Raw genomic sequence first — 20,660 nt, 5'->3', positions numbered from 1 at the left:
ACTCTTCCCAGGGTCCCAGGGGCCTTGTAAGTCAAACACATTTTCATGTGCCAGTTCTGTTGTGACATTTTGTTGTAATAGTCTTTTGTCTCTTACCTAGGAATGGTTTAGTTTAGTCTTTGGCCAATGTCTAGGAAATGATGGTAAGTTAAACTAATAACCTGCAACTAGGGTAAATATTTTCAACTAACTTCACAGTTATTGCCTCCTTCAAAAGGATATTTGTAGAGAAATAGTCTCTCAGAGACTTAAGGATATATTTTCATATTTACTTCATCATTATTCAGACATAAAGGATCCACATCAAGTTTGCTATCAAATTGCTAATTATGATACTTTCATCAGTTATGTGAAATGAAGTCAAACTATGGGCACTTAGGTGGAAAATTGTTTCATTCTAAATTAGGTGTAGAAAGCAACTTCAAATGGTGCTTCTGGTATAATACCATGTGCACAAAAATACACACAGTACATACACATTTTAAGTATATATAGCTTCAGAAAAAGTACCTACAAAACTGAACAGGAGAGGAAACTGGAGAGGAAACTGGAATTGGCTGAAGATAATCCTGTGGTCAAGAGTTATAGGCATGTACATTCTTTGAAAAAATGAATTGTTTGAATTTTAACCATATCAAAATATTTATATCTTTGAAAGTAAATTTATTTATATAGATTTTGTGCAATTAGATAAAATTTAACAAAAAGCAAATAAGCATCTATCACCATAGTTGCATTCACTAATGATTATCACTCTGCAAATTGCCTAAATTCCAGTGTGATGTTTGGCCTATGGTTCCTGATTTCTATTTTCTGTCTCAAGAATAGATTTATTATGATCATTATTATCAAATATTTTATTTATATTTTAATTATAATGCAGAGTGTCAGCAATGTAATTAGAATATTACTAATGATCAAAGGATGATTACTACAATCATGTTTATTATTTTCTCAGTGATTTATATAACTTGATAAACATGATGGGTCATGTCTACTATTTACAGAATTATAAATTGAACACAACTTTTGGGAAAACAATAGATTTATTTTATATAATTAATAATTTGAACGTTTTACATGGAAGCATTGCCACATCTAATGAGATATTTATACATGTTCATGGGGGGGAATCAAAATATGGTCACAGTGGCATTATCCATATTAATAGAAAAATCAGTACAAGTGTGATGCCTATAACTATATACCAGAAAATTTACATAATAATGAAATAGATCAGAGTATTGTTTCAATTCATAGCACGGGTAATTCTTAGAAATTTAATACTGAGTAGAAAAAGCAAGTGTGAGACAAGAAAGAAAATCATGATATTTTAATTCAATTAAATACTTAAAAAAGCTATGCAATATTAATAATAAGGTATGTTTTTGGTTAGAGTACTTTACTACCCAAGTTATATGAAACCATGTTGGTGATAGTCTAGTTTCTGAATTGCTTGCTACCTCATGGTTGTTCACTTTATTTACTCCAAACATACACAAAGAGATTATGTATGTTCTTTGAGTCATCTTTGCATTGGATATATATCTGTGGAGTAGAAGTTATTTTTAAGGTGATGCTCTAACTTGTATGTGCCAGAATAGCTTTTAGGCAAAAGTCACATCATATACTTCTGTGTGAGAGCCTACCAGACAGCATGTGAAACATGAAAGCAATGTCTACTTGAGCTTTTTCTTGGGCAGATATCAGATGGATCTCTACACTTGTAATTATGTTTATTAGGAAACAGTATAGGTGCTACTGGAAGCTTCACACTGTAGTGGGAGTGAGGATTATATTTTTAAGGCCCACAGTTTCTATGAATAGAATTAACCAGACAATGATCACCTCATTGAAAGGATAAGTCACGGTGACATCCACAGCTGAGATCAAACTCATTTGCTTTTAATGCAAATTAATTAGAGTTGGAGAGAGTTAAATTGAAGGGTTAGAAAGCACTGAAAATGTAAAAACAATACTCTAAGTAACTCAGGAGAAAATATTTTCCAATTAGTATCTAATACTAATAATCTTATTTATACAAAGATGCTTTAAAAATGTTTTAAAAAGGAAACATTGGAGGAGCCATAAATCTTTTTTGTGATGACTATATTTGAAAGAACACAAAATCTTGGTAACTATGTATTTATTTATTTATTTGTCTTTAACGGGCAAGCAAACTTTTCAAAAAGGGTTGTCTTTACTTGAAAGTGTATGGTCCTGGGTGGTAAATAGAGATGGCTGTATCCTTACCACAGCTCAGAAACATATCAGATAAATATGCCTAGCAGCCTATTTGGACACAGCAGTAGGTGTTACCATCTGCTCCCAAATATGCCTGCAACTCTGTAGCTCTTCCATTTTGGCACCAGAATTTATGGGAAGAGCATGATGTCCTAAGATATACTGATTTTTGAAAAGTGCCTTGAAAATGTATCAGTAGTGACACAGAGTTGTATAAATAGCTCAACGCACCTCAAATCACTGCTGTTTCCTTTGGAGAACCCATTTCCACCACTTTGCATGTTAGGACAGGATGACATGACCCAGAAAACTTAACATCCTCACTGGAATGCACAGGTAGACTATTATTCAAAAAGAGGATCACTACATTTAACATTTATAATTTGTTCTCTCTATATAATGAAAGAAAACAAAATATAAATTTGATGAAAAATACAGATGATACAGCTTCATTACTGGTAAGATTAAAAAATTTCAGAAAAAGCAGCCATATTCTGAATAGAAAATTTTTATTCCAGGGGAATTTGTAGGTAGGTCCCTTCCCACCTTCAAGATTATATACTGTCTTGAAACAATGTATGATGAAATTATAGAGATGCAATTTATAGTTTCTAATCTTTAAGACTTGTTGGTCTCATACTATATTGCTAATTTAGATTCCCAAGTTGTTTTTTGTGTGATGCTTATAGTCATTGTTTCAGAATATTGTGCATTTGATTTAACACACATATAGGTATCTTGATATAAATCAGGTTTTGTTAATTTTTATTATACTTTGTTATTTAGGAAAACATAATGTTAGGAATTATGTGTAAAAATCTTAGAGTATACATGAGGATGATATAGACTTCAAACCAACTGGCCATTATGTAAAAAATGAGAGAGAATGTCTGTAGATAGCAAGGGTAGGTAGTATCTTTCACATATGAACAATAATGATGTTTGGAAAATAATTAGCATTACAGAAATGATTAATTAAGTCTTATCAGAGAGACCCGAGTAAATAGGTACTTGCGAATCCATTGCAAGGAAAAATTTAGAACATTAGATATTCATTCCTTATTTTTAAGAAGTCAGAATATTAATTATAGAGAGATGATATTCTTGCATGAACAGGATTTTGCTGTCAGCTTTCAGAAAATACACCTGCACAGATATGATTAGCATCCTCACCTCCCTGAAAGCAAGAATGAGGCAGAAAGGTGATGCTGAAGATATTCTTGATGAATTAATGAGGTAGCAGAGCAGGGAGTGATGATAAAGCCAAAGTGCTTGCATAAGATTGCCATGACTGACATTTACAAAATAGGAAAATATTAAGAGAATTATTATCCTTTGTAACACCTGATTTAAAAATTCTGAAGCAGTAATATCATGTCATTATCCACAAACAACTTAAAAGTACTGTGGACTTGAAATGTGACACGTGCTTGTCACTCGTATGTGCTTTCTCGTTTAGCTATTCCTAAATAACCATGATTAGCTCACATCTAGAATAAGTGTGAATAATTTCACTTTTAAAGCTTGACATGGGAGGAAATTATTCCTTAACTGTACATATAGAAAATCTGTGTTTCCACTATTCTAGTGTTCTAGAGTTACTTACAATTTTTTTTAATAATCCACTATGCTAAGTGATGGGATGTACTAGTACTCTTAATATAATGGTGGAATTTATGTGCACACTTAAATGGTAAGTACTTGAAAACTGAATGTAACATTTTTGTAATTTTTTAAAATAATAAATGACTGAAAATGAACCACCGCTCAGGATAAACCATTTTCTCACCAGTGTTTTGCACGTAAGCCAATAGAACCTCCTTTGGAATGTAAATACTCTCCCGTATTTTTATGTAAGTACTGAAGATCACATTCAAGGTTTTTATTACATAAATTTTATAAACAGCTTGTCAATACCACTCTAATACTATTTTATAAAGCTTTTTTAATTTTATGAGTTGTTCTAAAGAATATTTCTTAATTTCTTTTTTTTTTAAACTTTACCCATCTAGGACCACAAACAGGTAGTTGCGCTGGGTAGGGCAATGATCTAAGCAGAAGAAAATGGCCAATTTGAGACACTGAAACAGAATCATGCTGCTGGATCTCAGGCCTTTTCCAACTCATTCAAAGATAACTGCCAACATAGGGGTATAGAGAGAGATGGCCTTCAGCCATTTGGCATTCTGCAGCCTATAAGCCAGACCAGCTCCAAAAGCCTAATCATCATCAATCAAGGAGATAACAACTCACCCTCTCATTGAATTGAAGCTGGAAGACTAGCTTCCCTAACATGGTGGCTCATTACATAGATAATTAAGACCTTGTAGGAAAAAAAATATACCAATAACAGTACTTTCTTCAGTCTTCACACAATTGTTTATGATGAAATCATATCTAGAAGTTACTTACTATAGGTGACTCTGATCCCGTGGATAAATATTTGTAGAAAATTAAGCTAGTGACTTCTTTGTTGCTCAATTTTAGGATAGAGCACACAGTTTAAAAAATGACTGTAAAGGGACTGGGAAGGTGGCTCAGTGGTAGAGTGTTTGCCTTGAAAGCATGAGGCCCTGGGTTCGATTTCTCAGCACTACATAAGCAAAAAGAAAAAAGCCGGAAGTGGCGCTATGGTTCAAGTGGTAGAGCACTAGCCTTGAGCTGAAGAGCTGAGGGACAGTGCCCAGGCCCAGAGTTCAGGCCCCATGACTGGACCCAAAAAAAAAAAAATGGCTGTAAAGAAACAAAATAAAGAGCAGCAGAAGGAAAAGTGTAAATTTCCAGTCTGAATACCAAAAAAATTAATATTATGATTGGGCTAAAGTGATTTTTTTCCTTTGCAAATAGAAAATAAAAGCAGGTAATAATTTTTTGTCTTCCTACAGTGCTTGTGGTCACCTTGTCCTAGACATAGTGCCCTGGCTTGTGGAACATTCTAGTAATCACATAGTTCTTAAGTAAATTTCTTTTTTTAGTAGTGATTTTTGCCATTCAAAACCTCCTAGCTGTTTTGTACTTAACCTTGCCAGTAACTACTATTCTAAGGTACAATATTTTTTTATTTGGTGAAGTTATCTAATTAAAAAAAAGAATCAGTATTATTTTCTAATTATATGTCTCCAGGCTCAATTGAGAAGAGCTTAAGGAAGTTCAGTTAGTCACCTCATTTCATTGGAGAAGAGTTTTCTTTTTTCATTTTATTTTTTTACATTTCATGGGTAGTTTAATGACACCTTATGAATTTTCTTAATCAAAATGTCTTTTTAAAAATATACACCTCTACTCATGATAGAATGGGGAAATCTTGACAAACTGATGGAGTAAAAAGAAAATGAGAATAAATAAGTAAATATGTGATGACCCTACCTAAATTCAATAAAAATGTATTATTTCTCAAAAAGTGACTAAGTCATTATAGATATGGGATTAAAAGCCATAAGATGACAGGGAAAAAAATAAACTATAGTTGGAGTCATTTTCTTCTTAAATACAGTGTTATAGCAGAGGGTTACTATAAAAACTCCCTCTGCTATAAACAGAAAGAAAAAGATAAAGAGAGAAAGAAAGAAAACAGGAAGGAAAAAAGAAGGGAAGGAAGGAAAAAGAAAAGAAAAAAGATAAGAAAAGAGATAAGGACCCTACTCCGATTTTTGGAAAAGCTTAAACTTTTCTTATAAGATGAAACATCCATCTTTTCTATAAATTGATCTTCATGGTAAGAAAAGAGACTGACCACCAGATAAGGGAATACTTGACAATTTAGTCTATAAATGACTATATAGTAGTGTTTTGGTTTTGTAGGTCAGTGTTGGTTACAACTATTCAAATGTATATCAAGACATCAAAGTAACCAGATATCAGTAGGTGAATGGCCATGCTTATGTTCCATTAAAACTTTATCTGTTTATAGGCTCTGGAATTTGAAATTCATATGGTTTTCATTTGCCGCAAAGTATTTTGAATTTTTGAATTTTTCCTTAAATATTTTAAAATGTAAAGATTACATTTTATATTTTATTTTCTATTTGGAAATATAAAAAAAGGATAACTACTCAGGTAGTTGTTTGGCAAATGCTTATGATTGGTAATACATTGTGTAAATCAGTAGTTTCTAAAGTTAATCCATTGTCATTTTCTCATAATATCGCTGTAATCAGCCAAAAATCATGCTATAAGAGCCACATTAGAAATAGAAGTTTGCATTTAAGTTCTCTTCGTAGAAAAGAGTGAATTAATTGGGGCTCAGTATCACTTTGTTATCTTCCTACCACTCTGATCTTAAACCACTCATTCACTCTGTTTGGCCATTCCTTTGTTCATTTTAATATACTATATTAAATGACAAGTCCTTAGCACTAGGAAGGTGAGTTACATATGATTCCTGAATTTCAAGACAGATAGTAGTTTTGATCTAAACAAGCTGTTGGCTAAACTCTATTGTGATAGCATCTAGGAAAAGAGAAATGAAAAACATTCAGGAAGAAAGAGTATACTTCCAGCAAGACTGAAAATACCATTAAGATTCAAAGTAAAAAGAAGTGGGAAGTGGGGGATATGATGGAGGGAAAGGATAGTAGGAGCAAAACAAAGGAGGGGGTAACAATCTCGACAAAGAAATGTACTCATTACCTTCCTCATGTAACTGTAACCCCTCTGTACAGCATCTATCCAATAAAATACAATTTAAAAAATCTATTTTAGCAATTTCAAAAGAAAATCACTTACTTCCAAAAGACATAGGTAATGGAGACAATGCATTCAGTATTCATTTTGACAAAGATAGTAACTTTCTGCTTATTCTACAGTCATAGAATTTTGGGGTTCAGAGATATTATAATAATAGTAATTTGTTTGGACACTCAAATTTATATATTTGATGGCAGCAAGGTTTGAACTCAGACCTTGTACATTCTAGATTTTCTTTAATTGAACAGTGCCTCAGCCCTTTTTGATATTATTATTATTATTATTATATAGGTTCTTGTAATACTTTCCAGGCTATCTTCAAGCTTTGATTCTCCTGCACAGCTAGAATTGTAGGTGGATCTTGGCCAATAAGTGGATGAGATTTTTTTTTAACTCTTTCCCCAGGTTGGACTCAAACCTATTTCTTCTGATGTCAAGATTCTGAGAAACTTAGATTATATTCCTATAACATTGTATCTGGCCTTGAACTTTTAAATTTCACTGATAAGGGAAAAAAGTAGCCTTGAGAGGAGGGAGAAGTTCAAGGTCACCCAAGACTTGATGTCGGCCTATCCAACTGTAAAGCCCTCTATTCTAGTCCTGGGCTTTTTTTTGTTGGAAGACTTTTGATAGCTTCCTGTATCTCATTATAGGATATTGGCTTATTTAATTGGTTAACTTCTTCTTTGCTCAGTTTGGGCAACTTGTATTTCTCTAAAAATGCATCCATTTCTGCCCGATTTTCTTCCTTTAGAGAGTATAGCTTTTGAAAGTAGTCTGTTAGAATTGTTTGGATATCTTGGGTACGTGTGGTGATGTTTCCCGTGGCATCCCTAATCCTATTAATATGGGTTTCCTCTCTTCTTTTTTTAATTAATCTAGCCAATGGGCCATCAATTTTGTTTATTTTTTCAAAGAACCAGCTTTTTGTTTGGTTTATTTTGGTTATGGTTTTCTGATTTTCTAATTGGTTAATCTCTGCTTTTAATTTGGTTATCTGGCTTCTTCTAGTAGCTTTAGGTTCCATTTTTTCCTGTTTTTCTAGCTGTTTTAATTGCAACATGAGGTTATTTACTTGGTCTGTCTCCATTCTCTTGATGTGGGCACTGAGGGCAATAAATTTGCCCCTCAGGACTGCTTTTGCTGTGTCCCACAAGTTTCTTTGTGAGGTGTTTTCATTTTCATTGAGTTGTAGGAAGTGCTTTATTTCTTCTCTGATCTCTTCTGTTATCCAGGCATTGTTAAGGAGTGTGCTGTTCAATTTCCATGTATTGGAGAAATTTCTGCGGTATGCTTTGTTATTGAGAGCTAGCTTGATTCCACTGTGGTCAGATAGGATACAGGGGATTATGTCGATCCCTTTGTATTTGCTTAAGTTCCTTGCATGAACTATGATATGGTCTATTTTGGAGAAAGTTCCGTGAGCTGCTGAGAAGAATGTGTACTGTGTTGTTTTAGGGTGAAATACTCGGTAGATGTCAGTTAATTCCGCTTGAAGTATGGCCTCTCTTAATTCGGTAGCTTCTTTGCCATTCCTCTGGTTGGTAGACCTGTCCTTTGGTGAGAGTGGTGTGTTAAAGTCTCCTAGTATTATCGTATTGGGATCTATTTTATTCTGTAAGTTTGAGAGCATTTGTTTGACATATCTGGGTGCACCAATATTTGGGGCATATAAGTTGATGATGGTTATATCCTCCTCTTGGATTGTTCCCTTTATTAATATGTAGTGTCCGTCCTTGTCTTTCTGTACTGATTTTAATGAAAAGTTTATTTTGTCAGATATCAGGATAGCTACACCTGCTTTCTTACTGGGGGCGTTTGATTGGTAGATCCTTTTCCACCCCTTCACTCTGAGTTTGTTTGTATGTTTGGCTGAGAGGTGGGTCTCCTGAAGGCAACAGATGGATGGGTCTTGTTTTCTTATCCAGTCCTCAGTTCGTTTTCTTTTAATTGGCGAATTCAGCCCATTTATATTAAGAGAAAGTATAGAGAGATGCATTGTTGTCCCTGCCATTCCGTTTTCCTAAGTTTTTCTTTTTTCCTTTCCTCCTGTGCTTGCTCAGTTAGACTTTGAGTAATGCCTGTTTGGGGCAGGCCCCAGTTCCTGGCTGCTTTCTTCAGGTTGTGTCCCCCCTCTTAGAATTCTTTGTAATGCTGGCTTAATGTTTATGTATTCATTTAGTTTTTCTTTGCTATTAAAAGTTTTCAGTTCTCCATCAAATGTGAATGCTAGCTTTGCCGGGTAGATCAGTCTGGGTTGGCAGTTATTGGCTCTCAGGGCTCGTATGGTGCTTTCCCAGGCTTTTCTTGCATTCATTGTTTGTGTGGAGAGATCTGCAGTAATTCTTATTTTTTTCCCATTGTAGTATAGCTCCTTCTTCATTTTTGCTGCATGCAGGATTGTTTCCTTATTATTCAGATCTATCATTTTTACTATAATGTGTCTAGAAGTGTTTCTCCTGGGGTCTTGCTTGTTGGGTGTTCGATAAGCTTTTGTGATGTAGTTAAGATGGTCGTTTTTGAGGTGGGGAAAATTTTCATTGATTATCTTGTTAAATAGGTGTTGCATTCCCTTGCTCTGGAATTCCTCACCTTCGTCCACTCCAATTATGCGAAGGTTAAATTTTTTAGCATTATCTGCTTGCTCTTGAATATCCCTTTGGTTTAATTTGAGTAATTTTTCCATATCTGTCACTTTTTGGTCCAGTTGGTGTATTCTGTCTTCTGTATCTGACACTCGACCTTCCATTTCATTCACTCTGTTGACAGTGGCTTCTATTGTGGTTTGCATGGAGGAAATGGATCCCTTTATGGATTCAATGTTGGTTCTCAGAGTACTGATCTCACCTCTCAATGAGGTATGCATTACCTCTAATTTGGCGTTTATCTCACTTCTTATTGAGGTTTGTGCAGCTTCTATTTTTGCATGCATCTCTTGTTTGATACCCTGTATCTCTTTGGATAGTTCATCCTTGTGCTCTTTCAATTTCTGATAAATTTCTCGCTTTATTTCTTGAGTCATTGCCTCCAGCAACCCTTGGAAGTAGCCTTTGTCTTCCATTCCTGCTTTGCTCCCACTGGGGCTCTCCCCTGTGTGGCTGCTGGCTTTTGAGGTGAGCTTGCTGTCCTGGGTGGTAGTAAACCTTGTGATTTTTCTCTGTGATTTTCGCATGGAGGTTCAGGAGACTGCTCTTCAATTTTGTTTTGGTGTGTCTGTCTTTGCTTGGTTGCTGATTCTGTATTGGTAGAGAGAGTCTGTGCCTGATCTGGGTTCTGTTGGGAGCCTATTTCCAGCTGCTATTCTGACTTACTTAGGATTCTCAGCTCTCTGCTGTAGATTGCTGACAGTTCCCGCCTTTGGAAGGGTTGAGCAGCCTAGACTGCTTGTGTTTGCTCCTACGGGTGCTCTTGTGAAGAACAGATGCTCTGGATGCACTCTCCCAAATGCTGGAGTCTGCTATGGGCTCCTGATGTGTTTTTGTTTATTTGTTTTGGGCTGGTTGTGGGCTTGAACTCTAGGTTTGGGTGCTGTCCCTCAGCTTTTCAGCTCAAGGCTGGCACCCTACCGTTTGAGCCACAGCACCACTTCTGACCCTTTTTGCTTTTGTGATGCTGAGGAATCAGATCCAGGGCCTCATACATCCAAGACTATCACTCTATTGCTGAGCCGCCTTAACAGTCTGAGCTCCTGCTTACTATCAGGTGCTGGCAGCCTGTGTTGCCCAATTCCCAGTCTAGGGTATATGGGTGGAGTTTTGGTGGGGTTTGGGCTTCTCTTGTCCTGGGCCTCCAGGTCTTTTGTTGTCACAGGCGTGCTTCCCGGGGGAGTGTTGTTTCCTGGTTTTCTCCCCTCTGTTGAGGCGTATGCTCAGCTTTTTACTTCAATTGGGAGGAGTTGGTTGTGTTGTTCAGGTGCCGGATCCCCGGGCTTGGTTCCGGCCCCAGCCTGGAGCGCGCTTGTTAGGCCTGTGCTGATGTGTATACCCCCTAGGTTATACAGCCTGGGGGACACAGTTCAAATTTCTTCTACTGTTGGTAGTCTTGACCCAGGGGCGCTGTTCCTGGCTTGGGCATTTAAGCTCCCTTCCAGGGGTGCTCTTGCTCTAGCCTGGCCAGCTGAGTGTGCTCCACGGGCTGGTGGAGCTCTCAAACAGTTCCCAGTTTTAGTGGGTCCTGTGGTCCGGGTGCTGGGGTAGGGAGTCTAGGTCAGGGTCTGGGGATTCCCTCCAGCTCTGGTCTCCCTTGAGGGATACACTTCCCCTGTGGGGTACTCACCCTGGAGCTGGTTGTTTCTGTGTGGTGTAGGTCGTCAGTTGTTGTTGCAATCCGGGCTGGGTTGGGCGGTGGTGGCTCTGTGTGATTCTTTTCTGTCTCTGCCTCTGTCGAAGCTGTTGGGTCAAGAGTGTCCACGCTCAGGCAGCTTCTTCTCGGTACCTCTGGGGCCCAAGTGACCCCGCCGGGTTGTTGCGATCGTGATCGGGCGGGCGGGTGGTCTGCAGACAGGACCCTTTGTCGCGCCGAGCCGCTTTGGCGGGATGGAACCTCTCTGCTCGGGTGGAGAGTGCTGGATCGTTGCGATCGCGATCCGGCGGGCCGGGTGGTCTGCCGCAGGTCCTTTTGTCACTCTGCTGATGCCGAGCGACTTTGGCGGGATGGAGCCTCTCTGCTCGGGTGGAGAGTGCGGGGTGGGGGTGGGATCCTCGTGGAGACTCCCGGCTGGTAGGTTTCTCTGTTCCTGGTGATCTGCTGTTCTGCAAACCAGTACCAGATGTTCTGAAAGTGGCCCCCTGTGTCTCTGCTGTTTCTCTGGGGCTCCCACAGCCCCCGCCGGGCCGGCTGGCCGGCGGCTTGGCGCGCTGCCGCGCGGCCAGTAAAGGTTGGGGGAGGGGTCTTCGCTTTTCTCTGTTTTGAAATTCTTTTCCTCTTTCTTTTTTGTTATTCTCCGCCTCTGGTTTTTCTCTGAGTGTTCGTCTTTTTGTTGTTGTCGGTCTCTTGGGGAGATTAAGCGTTGGAACTCGAACTCTCTTTTTGGTTGGAGAGAGCTGTGGCGTTTCCCTACTGCCCCGTCGCCATCTTGGTCCCCCCACAAGCCCTCTATTCTAACTCGGCATTTTTGTATTACCCTAAGCCTTTTTTGTCTCTTCCATAGTTTTTCAATGATTATTATGCATTGTTCATTCAGCTTTTCTCTGAAGATTCTCCAAGTCAACTTGCAGAGCTCTTATCTTTTCTTCAGTGATTCCTTAATGACCATAGTTGATAAAATTGAGAAAATAGAAAGAGGGCTCAAAAGTTGTTCTCTTTAAATTTTTTTTCTGCTGATCTAAAGTAAAACATAATTACCTTAGCTCTCAAACTCAGCATATTGTGTTCTTCATTCCATGTTACTCTGCAAATTGTAATTATTGTCATCTGTGGCTCTCACAAGATTATAGGTGACTGAGTACTTCATCAAATAAGATCAGAATTTCCCATGGCACAAAACAAAACACTTGTATAATGATCTAAGAGAGTGGATTAAACACACTGAATGAGAGAGCTACACTCTGAAAATGTTCAGGGATTATCAGTTTAGCTTTTCAAATCCATTCAACTAAAGTGAAATTGATGTCACTCTGCTCAAGCATCAGTACCATTTTCAGGTTTAAACTTATATGTTTCTAAAATACAACTTCCTTTCATCTACTTCTTTAGCTTACTTGCCTTTATTTGTTGTATGAAAATCTGTCCTGTGGTTAGTTCAGAGGAAAGTTTGTCTAAAATGTTCTTCCAATCACATTTGAGAAATGGTCAAGAATTTTTTTCTATCATTAGTGATTTTCAGTTATTTTCTAATCATGTTATAGTACTTCTCCATGTTTTTTAAAATAGAAAATCCATTTAAAAAATGATGAGATAAAAAAATTTAAACTCTTAGAATTTACTTAATCCAATACAGTTTTCCAGCTGTTAATATCATGGATTTACTAAGTAATAGTTCTATAATTAAAACTTATATTCTTTGCATTTGAGGGTACAGATTATGCAGTCTTTCTTTACACTTATATTTTTAAATATTTTTCTACCTTTCCTTTTTATTGTCTTTTGGCAGGGGTGGGTGGGGAGGGCTTAACTTCCCTTCAAAAAGGTGTGGAGATATATTGTGGAGATGGAAGAGGCCTTTACTAGATCCTGCAGAATAACTACATTTATTATGCATGAGTTCTTAGACTAATTTGTGTAGGTGAATCTATGTACCATAACAAGTAATCTATAGAAACAAATAACAACAAAATCTTTTCTTACTCACAAAGGCCAGATAAAAAGACTGTCTTTAGGACTGTTCTACCCCTTTTGGGATTAGAATCCACCCTGCTTTATGTTGGGTTATATTTCTTTTTTTTTTCTTTTTTGTTGGTCGTGGGGCTTGAACTCTGGGCCTGGTTGCTGTCCCTGAGCTCTTTAGCTCAAGGCAAGCACTCTACCACTTGAGCGATAGCACCACTTCTGGCTTTTTCTGTTTATGTGGTACTGAGGAATGGAAACCAGGGCTTCATGCATGCAAGGCAAGCACTTTACCATTAAGCCTCATTCCCAGCCCTCTTGGGTTATATTTCTTACAACACTTTATTTCTGTGGTCATTAAAGAAATAGCAAAGGCTGTTGGAAGGTTATCTACTGGGTTTTAAATGTTTTACCACATTACTATCACTTTTCATTTCTTCATATATGGAGTCATTGCCTAACAACTAGGTTACTTTAAATACTAGATGAGTAGAAAATGTATCTGCTTAATGTCTTTGTGGAGGAAGAGCTATGTAATTGGGGAGGCCTTCTTGTGTGAACACACATCAATCCAGACTAGGGAGTGTTTGAATATTAAAAAACCCTTAAGCATAAAATCTTTGTACAGCTTTCCTTATAACCAACTGATACTTGTATGTAGAGATAAGATTACCATTTCATCTTCCCTTCTTTATCCCTTCTTTATCAGCAGGCTGCTGATTTTATGAACTAATCAACTTGTTCCTCTACTTTAGGTAGGAATCATACTAATTCCAAATGGAAAAGTTTTGAAGAATATCTCCCTTAGTAATATATCAATAGAAAAGACTTCTTCTAAGTACAACTCTAAATCTGTAACATTATCTTCTACTATAGATTAGAATTTTGAGAACTTTAAAGTAGTTTCTCTTCTCTTAAACCTTAATGATCTTGTTATACCCATATATATATATATATATATCTATATATATATATATCCATATGCAGATTAACAGCAAAGTCCTTAAAGATTCATCATCTGAACATTGTTCTTCAAGATCTGCAAATAGAGGAAAGGGAATCTAGAATCTGAAGACTATGAGAGGATAACTCTGGAGTTGGACAGGAGTAGGATTAATTCTCTCACTGCTGCCTATTAAAACTTCAATCTCACATGAGTTAATTAGTGTCTCTGCATTCCTCTGAAATGCAGATACATAAATCTATCCTAGACTCAGTTTGAGAATGAAATAAGAATATGTAATAAGAATAAAGCATTTTGTAGTAGGCATTCAATGATAATGGCCATCAATGTAATTCTTAATACTAAAAACCACATTACTTGTAATAAGATGAGGGGAGAAATGAGGGGAAGGAGAAAAAGTAGAGAAGAGTCTGTCAAAGAGATGTCCGTGATTATAGTAGTAGGAAAATTTGCAAGGCTTTTTCTTTCCCTACAAATATTAACAATATAGCTTGAAGCTTTGGAGATCTGCTGCTTTTTCTGGTATTTCTTTTTGATAACATTTTTCTATTTCTCTTTTTTCAGTTCTGGGAATCGAGCAGAGGGCCTCAAACTTGCTAAACAAGTCTAACGCTTGAGCCATTTCCAGTCCTTAGTTGATATTTAAAAAAATATATATTTCTGGTAATGTGTGAGAATGAAGTTGTTTAATGCCAATGTCTATTATCTTTTGGATTCAGTCTAGAAGTGTGCCAGGAATACTGGGCCAATTATAAACAAAAAGATTTGGATATTGAAAATGTTGCATATAAAGGGGTCATTCTCAGTGGTGGGGCCACCTTGAGTGAGAAAAGCAGTATTATGGAGAGCTGGTAGAAGGAATGAACCCAAAGGGGTTGGTTCTATACCAGGAGATCCAAGGAAGGAAATATAGGGCACACTGTTGAAATGCTGACAGGATACACATCCTGAGAGATCCAGTATTACAAATTTCTAATGTTTGTATGCCAAACAGGTAACTTATTTACCTCTCCTGCTCTGCTAACCATACCACTTTTACTTTTATACATGATTCCCTTCAGAATACCATTTATGCTAGCCAGAAACTTGAAATCATCATCTAGCCTCTAAGTCCTCACCATATCAAACCACTGAATTATCCAGTCTTCTCTTCTTCCTCATAGATCACTGTCAGTTCAGCCAGCATCTTGGAAAAATCTTCTCACTGATGCATACACTTTCTTGTTCCATGCACCATACTAAGTCAAACCAATCAAACTAGGTGTTTCAGGGTAAGTCGAGTTGATGGCATGTTTTGCACGTGAATTTTTACTGGGATCTAGTTGCACTCATGTGCTTACCTATCTGCATATGCCTCCTTTTGCATTATAATCTAGTTATGCACTTGGTACACTGTACAACCTACAAGTCTGCTATTTACTATTAAGCCCTGTGTAGAAATTGTGTCCAGATCTCTGTGTTGGGCACTCGTTGGAGAGAGGCTATCTTCCCTCTTCTCTTAGAATTTACAGACCTGTAAGGCAGAGCAGGAGATAATGTAAGTTCTGGAGTGACCAATACTGAACAAGAAAGTCTTCCAAGGGATAATCTTTCTTGAAATGGAGCTGAGTTTCAAAGAAACATAAAAACAGGCATTCTCAGACTAAAAATGATGAAAGTTGTTTAGACAGAAATAGATTTTTTATTTTTTTTTTGCAACCATGTAGTGCTTGGTATAGTCTTCAATACATCCTGTTTCCTTTTCTTTTTGTTTGTTTGTTTTATTGAGTGTAGTTGACTCTACATTTCATAAAATAATTTCACCCAATTCAGTGACCAGATTTTTTAAGAGAAGGAACTTTTGGATCACTGGCTACCTGGGTGACTCTCTTTGTCCCTGTGATTCCTCTTTCTAGAAGTAATCAGTCATGATGTACTCCATATTAAAACTCTAAACAAATTTCTTTCTTAAAGCTCCACACACATTCTAGAGATTGCCTCAAATAGTGACTATTAGATTGAATCTTTGCATGTTAACTACTGACCTAGTTAGAGGGGGAATTGGTGTAACAGTTTTGCCGGTGGGTGGGTCTACAGCCTATTTCTCAAATGTTTCAAAGGCAAATCATGTGCAAGATCAGACAATGATTTTAGTTGTCTATGTTGCCTTCTTTTTCCCAGGGGAAACTTCTTTTTGTTTTTGGAAAGACACTTAAGGAAATCATTTAAAAAATCTTCAAACACAAGGAACTATGTGTGAAATAATTATAGAGGCATTTGCATCCATTGCTTTATTCTTTTGAAATTGTATGACACTAAACCAATCCAGCCTCTCCCACCCTCACTATCGGAACGCTTTCAGAAATACTCTCCTTATTGCTTCCTAAAGGAAAAGAGGGTGGAAAACGGGGGTTCTGGCCACTGCTTCTGAAGGTCTAGGTCCTAACCATTGGTGGCTGGGGACATTTCTAGTCTCATTTTGCTGTAACCTTCATGCTTTCAGTGGTGCCCCATCCTCTCAGGTAGAACACATATCCCATTCTTTGCTGTCTATAAAGCCATGTAAAAATAATTTCACCTATTCTGTACTTGGCAGTGATTCTTTTGGCATGATAAACAGAAACACTGGGACCATTGAAGTGCTATCTACACGTACAACATTCTCCAGGAGCTCTTCCTCCAGGTAACAACTGTTCCTGTCCAAATTATACATTCTTTTTACTTCAAAGCAAGTAATCAAAGGATCTGTGATTATTTATTTTTACTTTTTGTAGCATTAAGGATCAAACACTAGGGCTCATGTATGTTATGTATAAGCCAGTGGTATAGTCGGGCTGCACCACTGAGCTACAGCCCCAGCCTGTCTGTCCTCAGAGACTTCATACTAAGTCTCTCCTCTCCAGCTTTCCACATTCCTCATGAATCAGATCACTGACTGTTCCCTACTTCTTCTCCCACACAGCCGGCTTCCTTATCACCAGCATTATGTTCAATCTTGTTGCAGATCTAGCTGATTAAAAACACTGGCCTTGAGAAAATTCTCTTTCTTGAAAGTCAGTGCTTGAAAGAGATTAGGGCTATTTATATTGTAAGGCTCTCCCTTAAAGCCTCTGGTGGCATTACTCTCTTGACTGATGGAAACCTCAACTAATTCTCTTTATCCAGATAATCCACTCGCTTCCAATATTCATCAAATGGCAAAATGAAAAGCTTTTAAGAAAGAAAATAAATGCGCAGGCTTAAAATCACATAGAATTTTAGTCTTAATGAAATTGTGAAAGAAATTATGAGGAAATCAGGTTTTGAGTCCTATTTCCAATGAGATAACTTGAAAGCAGATAAAATCCACAGGGCTATATCAAATGTGTTTTGTAATTCTCAAGTTTCTTCAGCAGGTGTTTGGATTACAAACTTTTGATGAGGGAAAAGAAATGTGTTTTTAATCTCTGGAAATAGAACAAACTTTTCCATGTGGAGTTCCTATATCTTTCATTTATTTATTTATTCATTTATCTATTTATCTACCTATTTATTGTATACTGATATTGAGGCTTGAAATCAGGGCTATAGTGCTCTTCCTCGTGTGTGTGTGTGTGTGTGTGTGTGTGTGTGTGTGTGTGTGTGTGTTTCTTGCTCAAGGCTGGTAACTCTACCACTTGAGCCACAAGACTCTCCTGAACTTTTCTGCCTGTTCTGGCTTTGTCAGATCTCAGCTTCTTCAGGAGTTAGGATTTGTGTTACCCACCAGTGTGTGGCTTTATTATATCGTTTTATATCTGAAGAATACTCCTCCACTGTGTTCTGATGGTTGCTCATGTTTCGTTGTTAGGTATTTAGCTTATAGTGACTACACACATAGTACTAACAAATATGTCTCTAATTCAGTGGAAAAGTCTGTTTCTAGGGAGTTTCTAGGGAGTTTCAGTGAGGAAACATGAAATTGTCCTGAATTACGGCCAGAAGGCTAGGAATAACTATAAGTATCAATGTAATTTCTCTGAGAGAGTCATTTTCATGGCCTATGGGAATGAAAATATGGTTTGCTTTACTTATGTAAAAAACATTTTTGTTACTCACCTGGCTTGCTTTACTTGTGGAAAACCCTTTTGTTAGGTTTACTTCCTCATTCCAAGTGTGATTTTGGCCTATGTAAGCTGTGTGCTAGCTGCATTTAAGGTTGCAAGTTCTTTGGGATGTGTGTCCACTTGCAGATGCAGGCATTTTAATAGACTCCCAATCCAACCTTTTAAAGCATGGCTTTTCTGTATATTGCCAATCAAATTATAACATTTGGGATATGATGTGTTTTTAAGGATAGAACCCTAGCCCTAACCTATGTAATTCATGGTTGATTAGGCCTCTCCTTTCCTGACACTCAGTGTAAGATGCAAGCTTCTTACTAATTAACGCTGCTAATGACACTGCAAGGAATGGCAAAGTATTTCTCAAGCACTCTCACAAGATACTATAGACATTGTTTCACACTTAGGAGCCTCTGTACAACATAGATAAGATATATCTTTAACTGTTCTTTTTAGAAGGCCATATGCTATGGTTAATCAATTGACAATAATTCACCCATCAAAATGGTCTGGTACTTGAAGCAAGAGACTGTGGGAAGTAAAGATACTTCTGGATGGAGCCAGGTTTCTTTTCTGTGTGTTTTGAGTGGCAAATTTGAACAAGTGGGTAAACTGGTGAAGACTGTTGTGCAAAAGCAAAAAGAAGAGTTGTAATCTGTACTCCCTTTGACCTAGATATTCATATGTTAAGTCTGTTATGTCAAGCTCAGTTAATACAAACAAAACCCAAGGACTGTAGGTTATTTGTGTTGCCAGTGACATCTACTACAGATTACCTGGGTTTCCACCGAGTAGTTTTGGGAACACACAGGGATAGTATTGAGAGTTGGGATGAATGCTTTTGTGTCTCTTTGTGTGTCCTGATACATTATAGCTTTACAAGGAAGCAACGATTGTGTTGAATTATAAAATGTCAAGGATGGGCTGTCTTTAACCTGAGAAAAGCCCCCACATGGGAGCCTATTCAAGTTACTCAGAGACAGGAATGCTTACTGGGAGCCTGTGGCTCTGTAGATACACACAATCCAAAGATAATATGGAGAAAGATGGGAAGGAAGATGATTTCATCATGGTAAAAATTTCTTAGCCCCACAAACAGCATGAATATTGACATGCTCTATGAGCACTGTATGATACAAACTACACCTCCCGCCTTTTTTTTGGTATTTTTGTTTTGAGATAGGGACTCATGAACTTCAGCTAGGCCGACCTGGAATTTGCAATCCACTTTCTTGTTTCTGTAGTAGACTTTCTCCATCACACCTGGGTTCTGTTGGGTAGACTTTACAGAACTAGATTCAGAACATCCAACCTAGCTTAGCTTGTTGTCCTGGATTAGAGTGTAGAAAGATAATTTGACATGTTATTTCCAAAATTAAATCCATTGTAGCAAAACCCGATATACCTTGAAAACCTTTAATTTATATAAACTACTTTTATTTTTGAGGATGGGGCAATTATTTTCAAGTCATCATTTTAATTTTACCTTAAAGGCTTATTTTATAGGAATGTTTTTTTCCCCCCTGTTAAAATGTTCTTCTTGTACTCTGGCCTAATGCCTTGTGCTTTATTTTCATGGCATTTGCTGGAGATTGTAATTATGTTTGTGATTTTAAAACGTTAATCCAGAAGAACAGTTTGCTCATTCTTGCCTCTATCCTGCTTACCAAAATGCCTCATAGATTGTTAAACATTAAATATTTGTCAAATGAATGATAAATGCCCTCTGGGAAATGTCAGGGTGGTAGAGAGCTTGAGATGAGTGCGCAAAACAGACACGAGCCTTTCTTCCCTTTGAACACATAAAGGCAGGTGATATCTAAAAGAAGAAAGATTAAGTCAAGTAGGATGGCACAGGTCTGTAATCTCAGCTACTTTGAAAACAGATTGGACTATCAAGAGTTCAAGGTTAATCCTAGCATAGCTTTAGAGACTTTATCTCAAAAACAAAATAAAAACAAGGGCTGGGAGCACAGCTCAAGTAGTAGAGCTGAGAAAATTTGAAGCCCTGGGTTCAATCCTCAGTATTATTAAAAAAAAAAAAAGGAAAGAAAAATGAGGACAATGAGTGATGATACTGAATAGAAACGAAGAAGTAATTTGTGCATTGTAAGATTTTAGTGGATTGTAAATTAGTATCTAAAATTAGTATCTCTTTTCAACTCTGAACTAGTGTGGAAGGTGGTATGGATATTTATGATCCAGTGATACTACTCTGAGTTTAAAAGATTACAAGTAAGAATATAATACAGATATCAGTATACCCATGGACACTGCTATACTAATCATCATAACCAAGTTCTGGAAACAGCCCAGAAACCCTTTAACCAATGAATGGTTCAAGATAATATACAGACATCCATACAATGGAATTTTACTAATCCAGCAGGAAAAATAATATGTCATTTACACGAAACTGTATAAACCTAGGAAAAAATCAT

At 37.1% G+C, this 20,660-nt stretch overlaps 1 protein-coding gene and 1 pseudogene across 41 annotated transcripts in view; one reads left to right on the top strand and one right to left on the bottom strand.

The window, feature by feature from the left end:
• The window catches only part of Ptprd (protein tyrosine phosphatase receptor type D), a 2,013,525-nt gene that overhangs the window by 717,226 nt on the left and 1,275,639 nt on the right, over nucleotides 1-20,660 (bottom strand). The gene's annotated exons all lie outside the window — the stretch shown is intronic.
• Nucleotides 1-20,660, top strand: part of LOC138834914 (thiopurine S-methyltransferase pseudogene) — a 39,734-nt pseudogene that overhangs the window by 341 nt on the left and 18,733 nt on the right.

The sequence above is a fragment of the Dipodomys merriami genome, unplaced genomic scaffold (genome assembly GCF_024711535.1).
Source record: "Dipodomys merriami isolate MVZ:Mamm:240054 unplaced genomic scaffold, mDipMer1.0.p SCAF_22, whole genome shotgun sequence".
Taxonomy (NCBI): domain Eukaryota; kingdom Metazoa; phylum Chordata; class Mammalia; order Rodentia; family Heteromyidae; genus Dipodomys; species Dipodomys merriami.
Note: the sequence above shows the minus strand (reverse complement) of the source record. Positions and strands in the feature narration are given on the sequence as shown.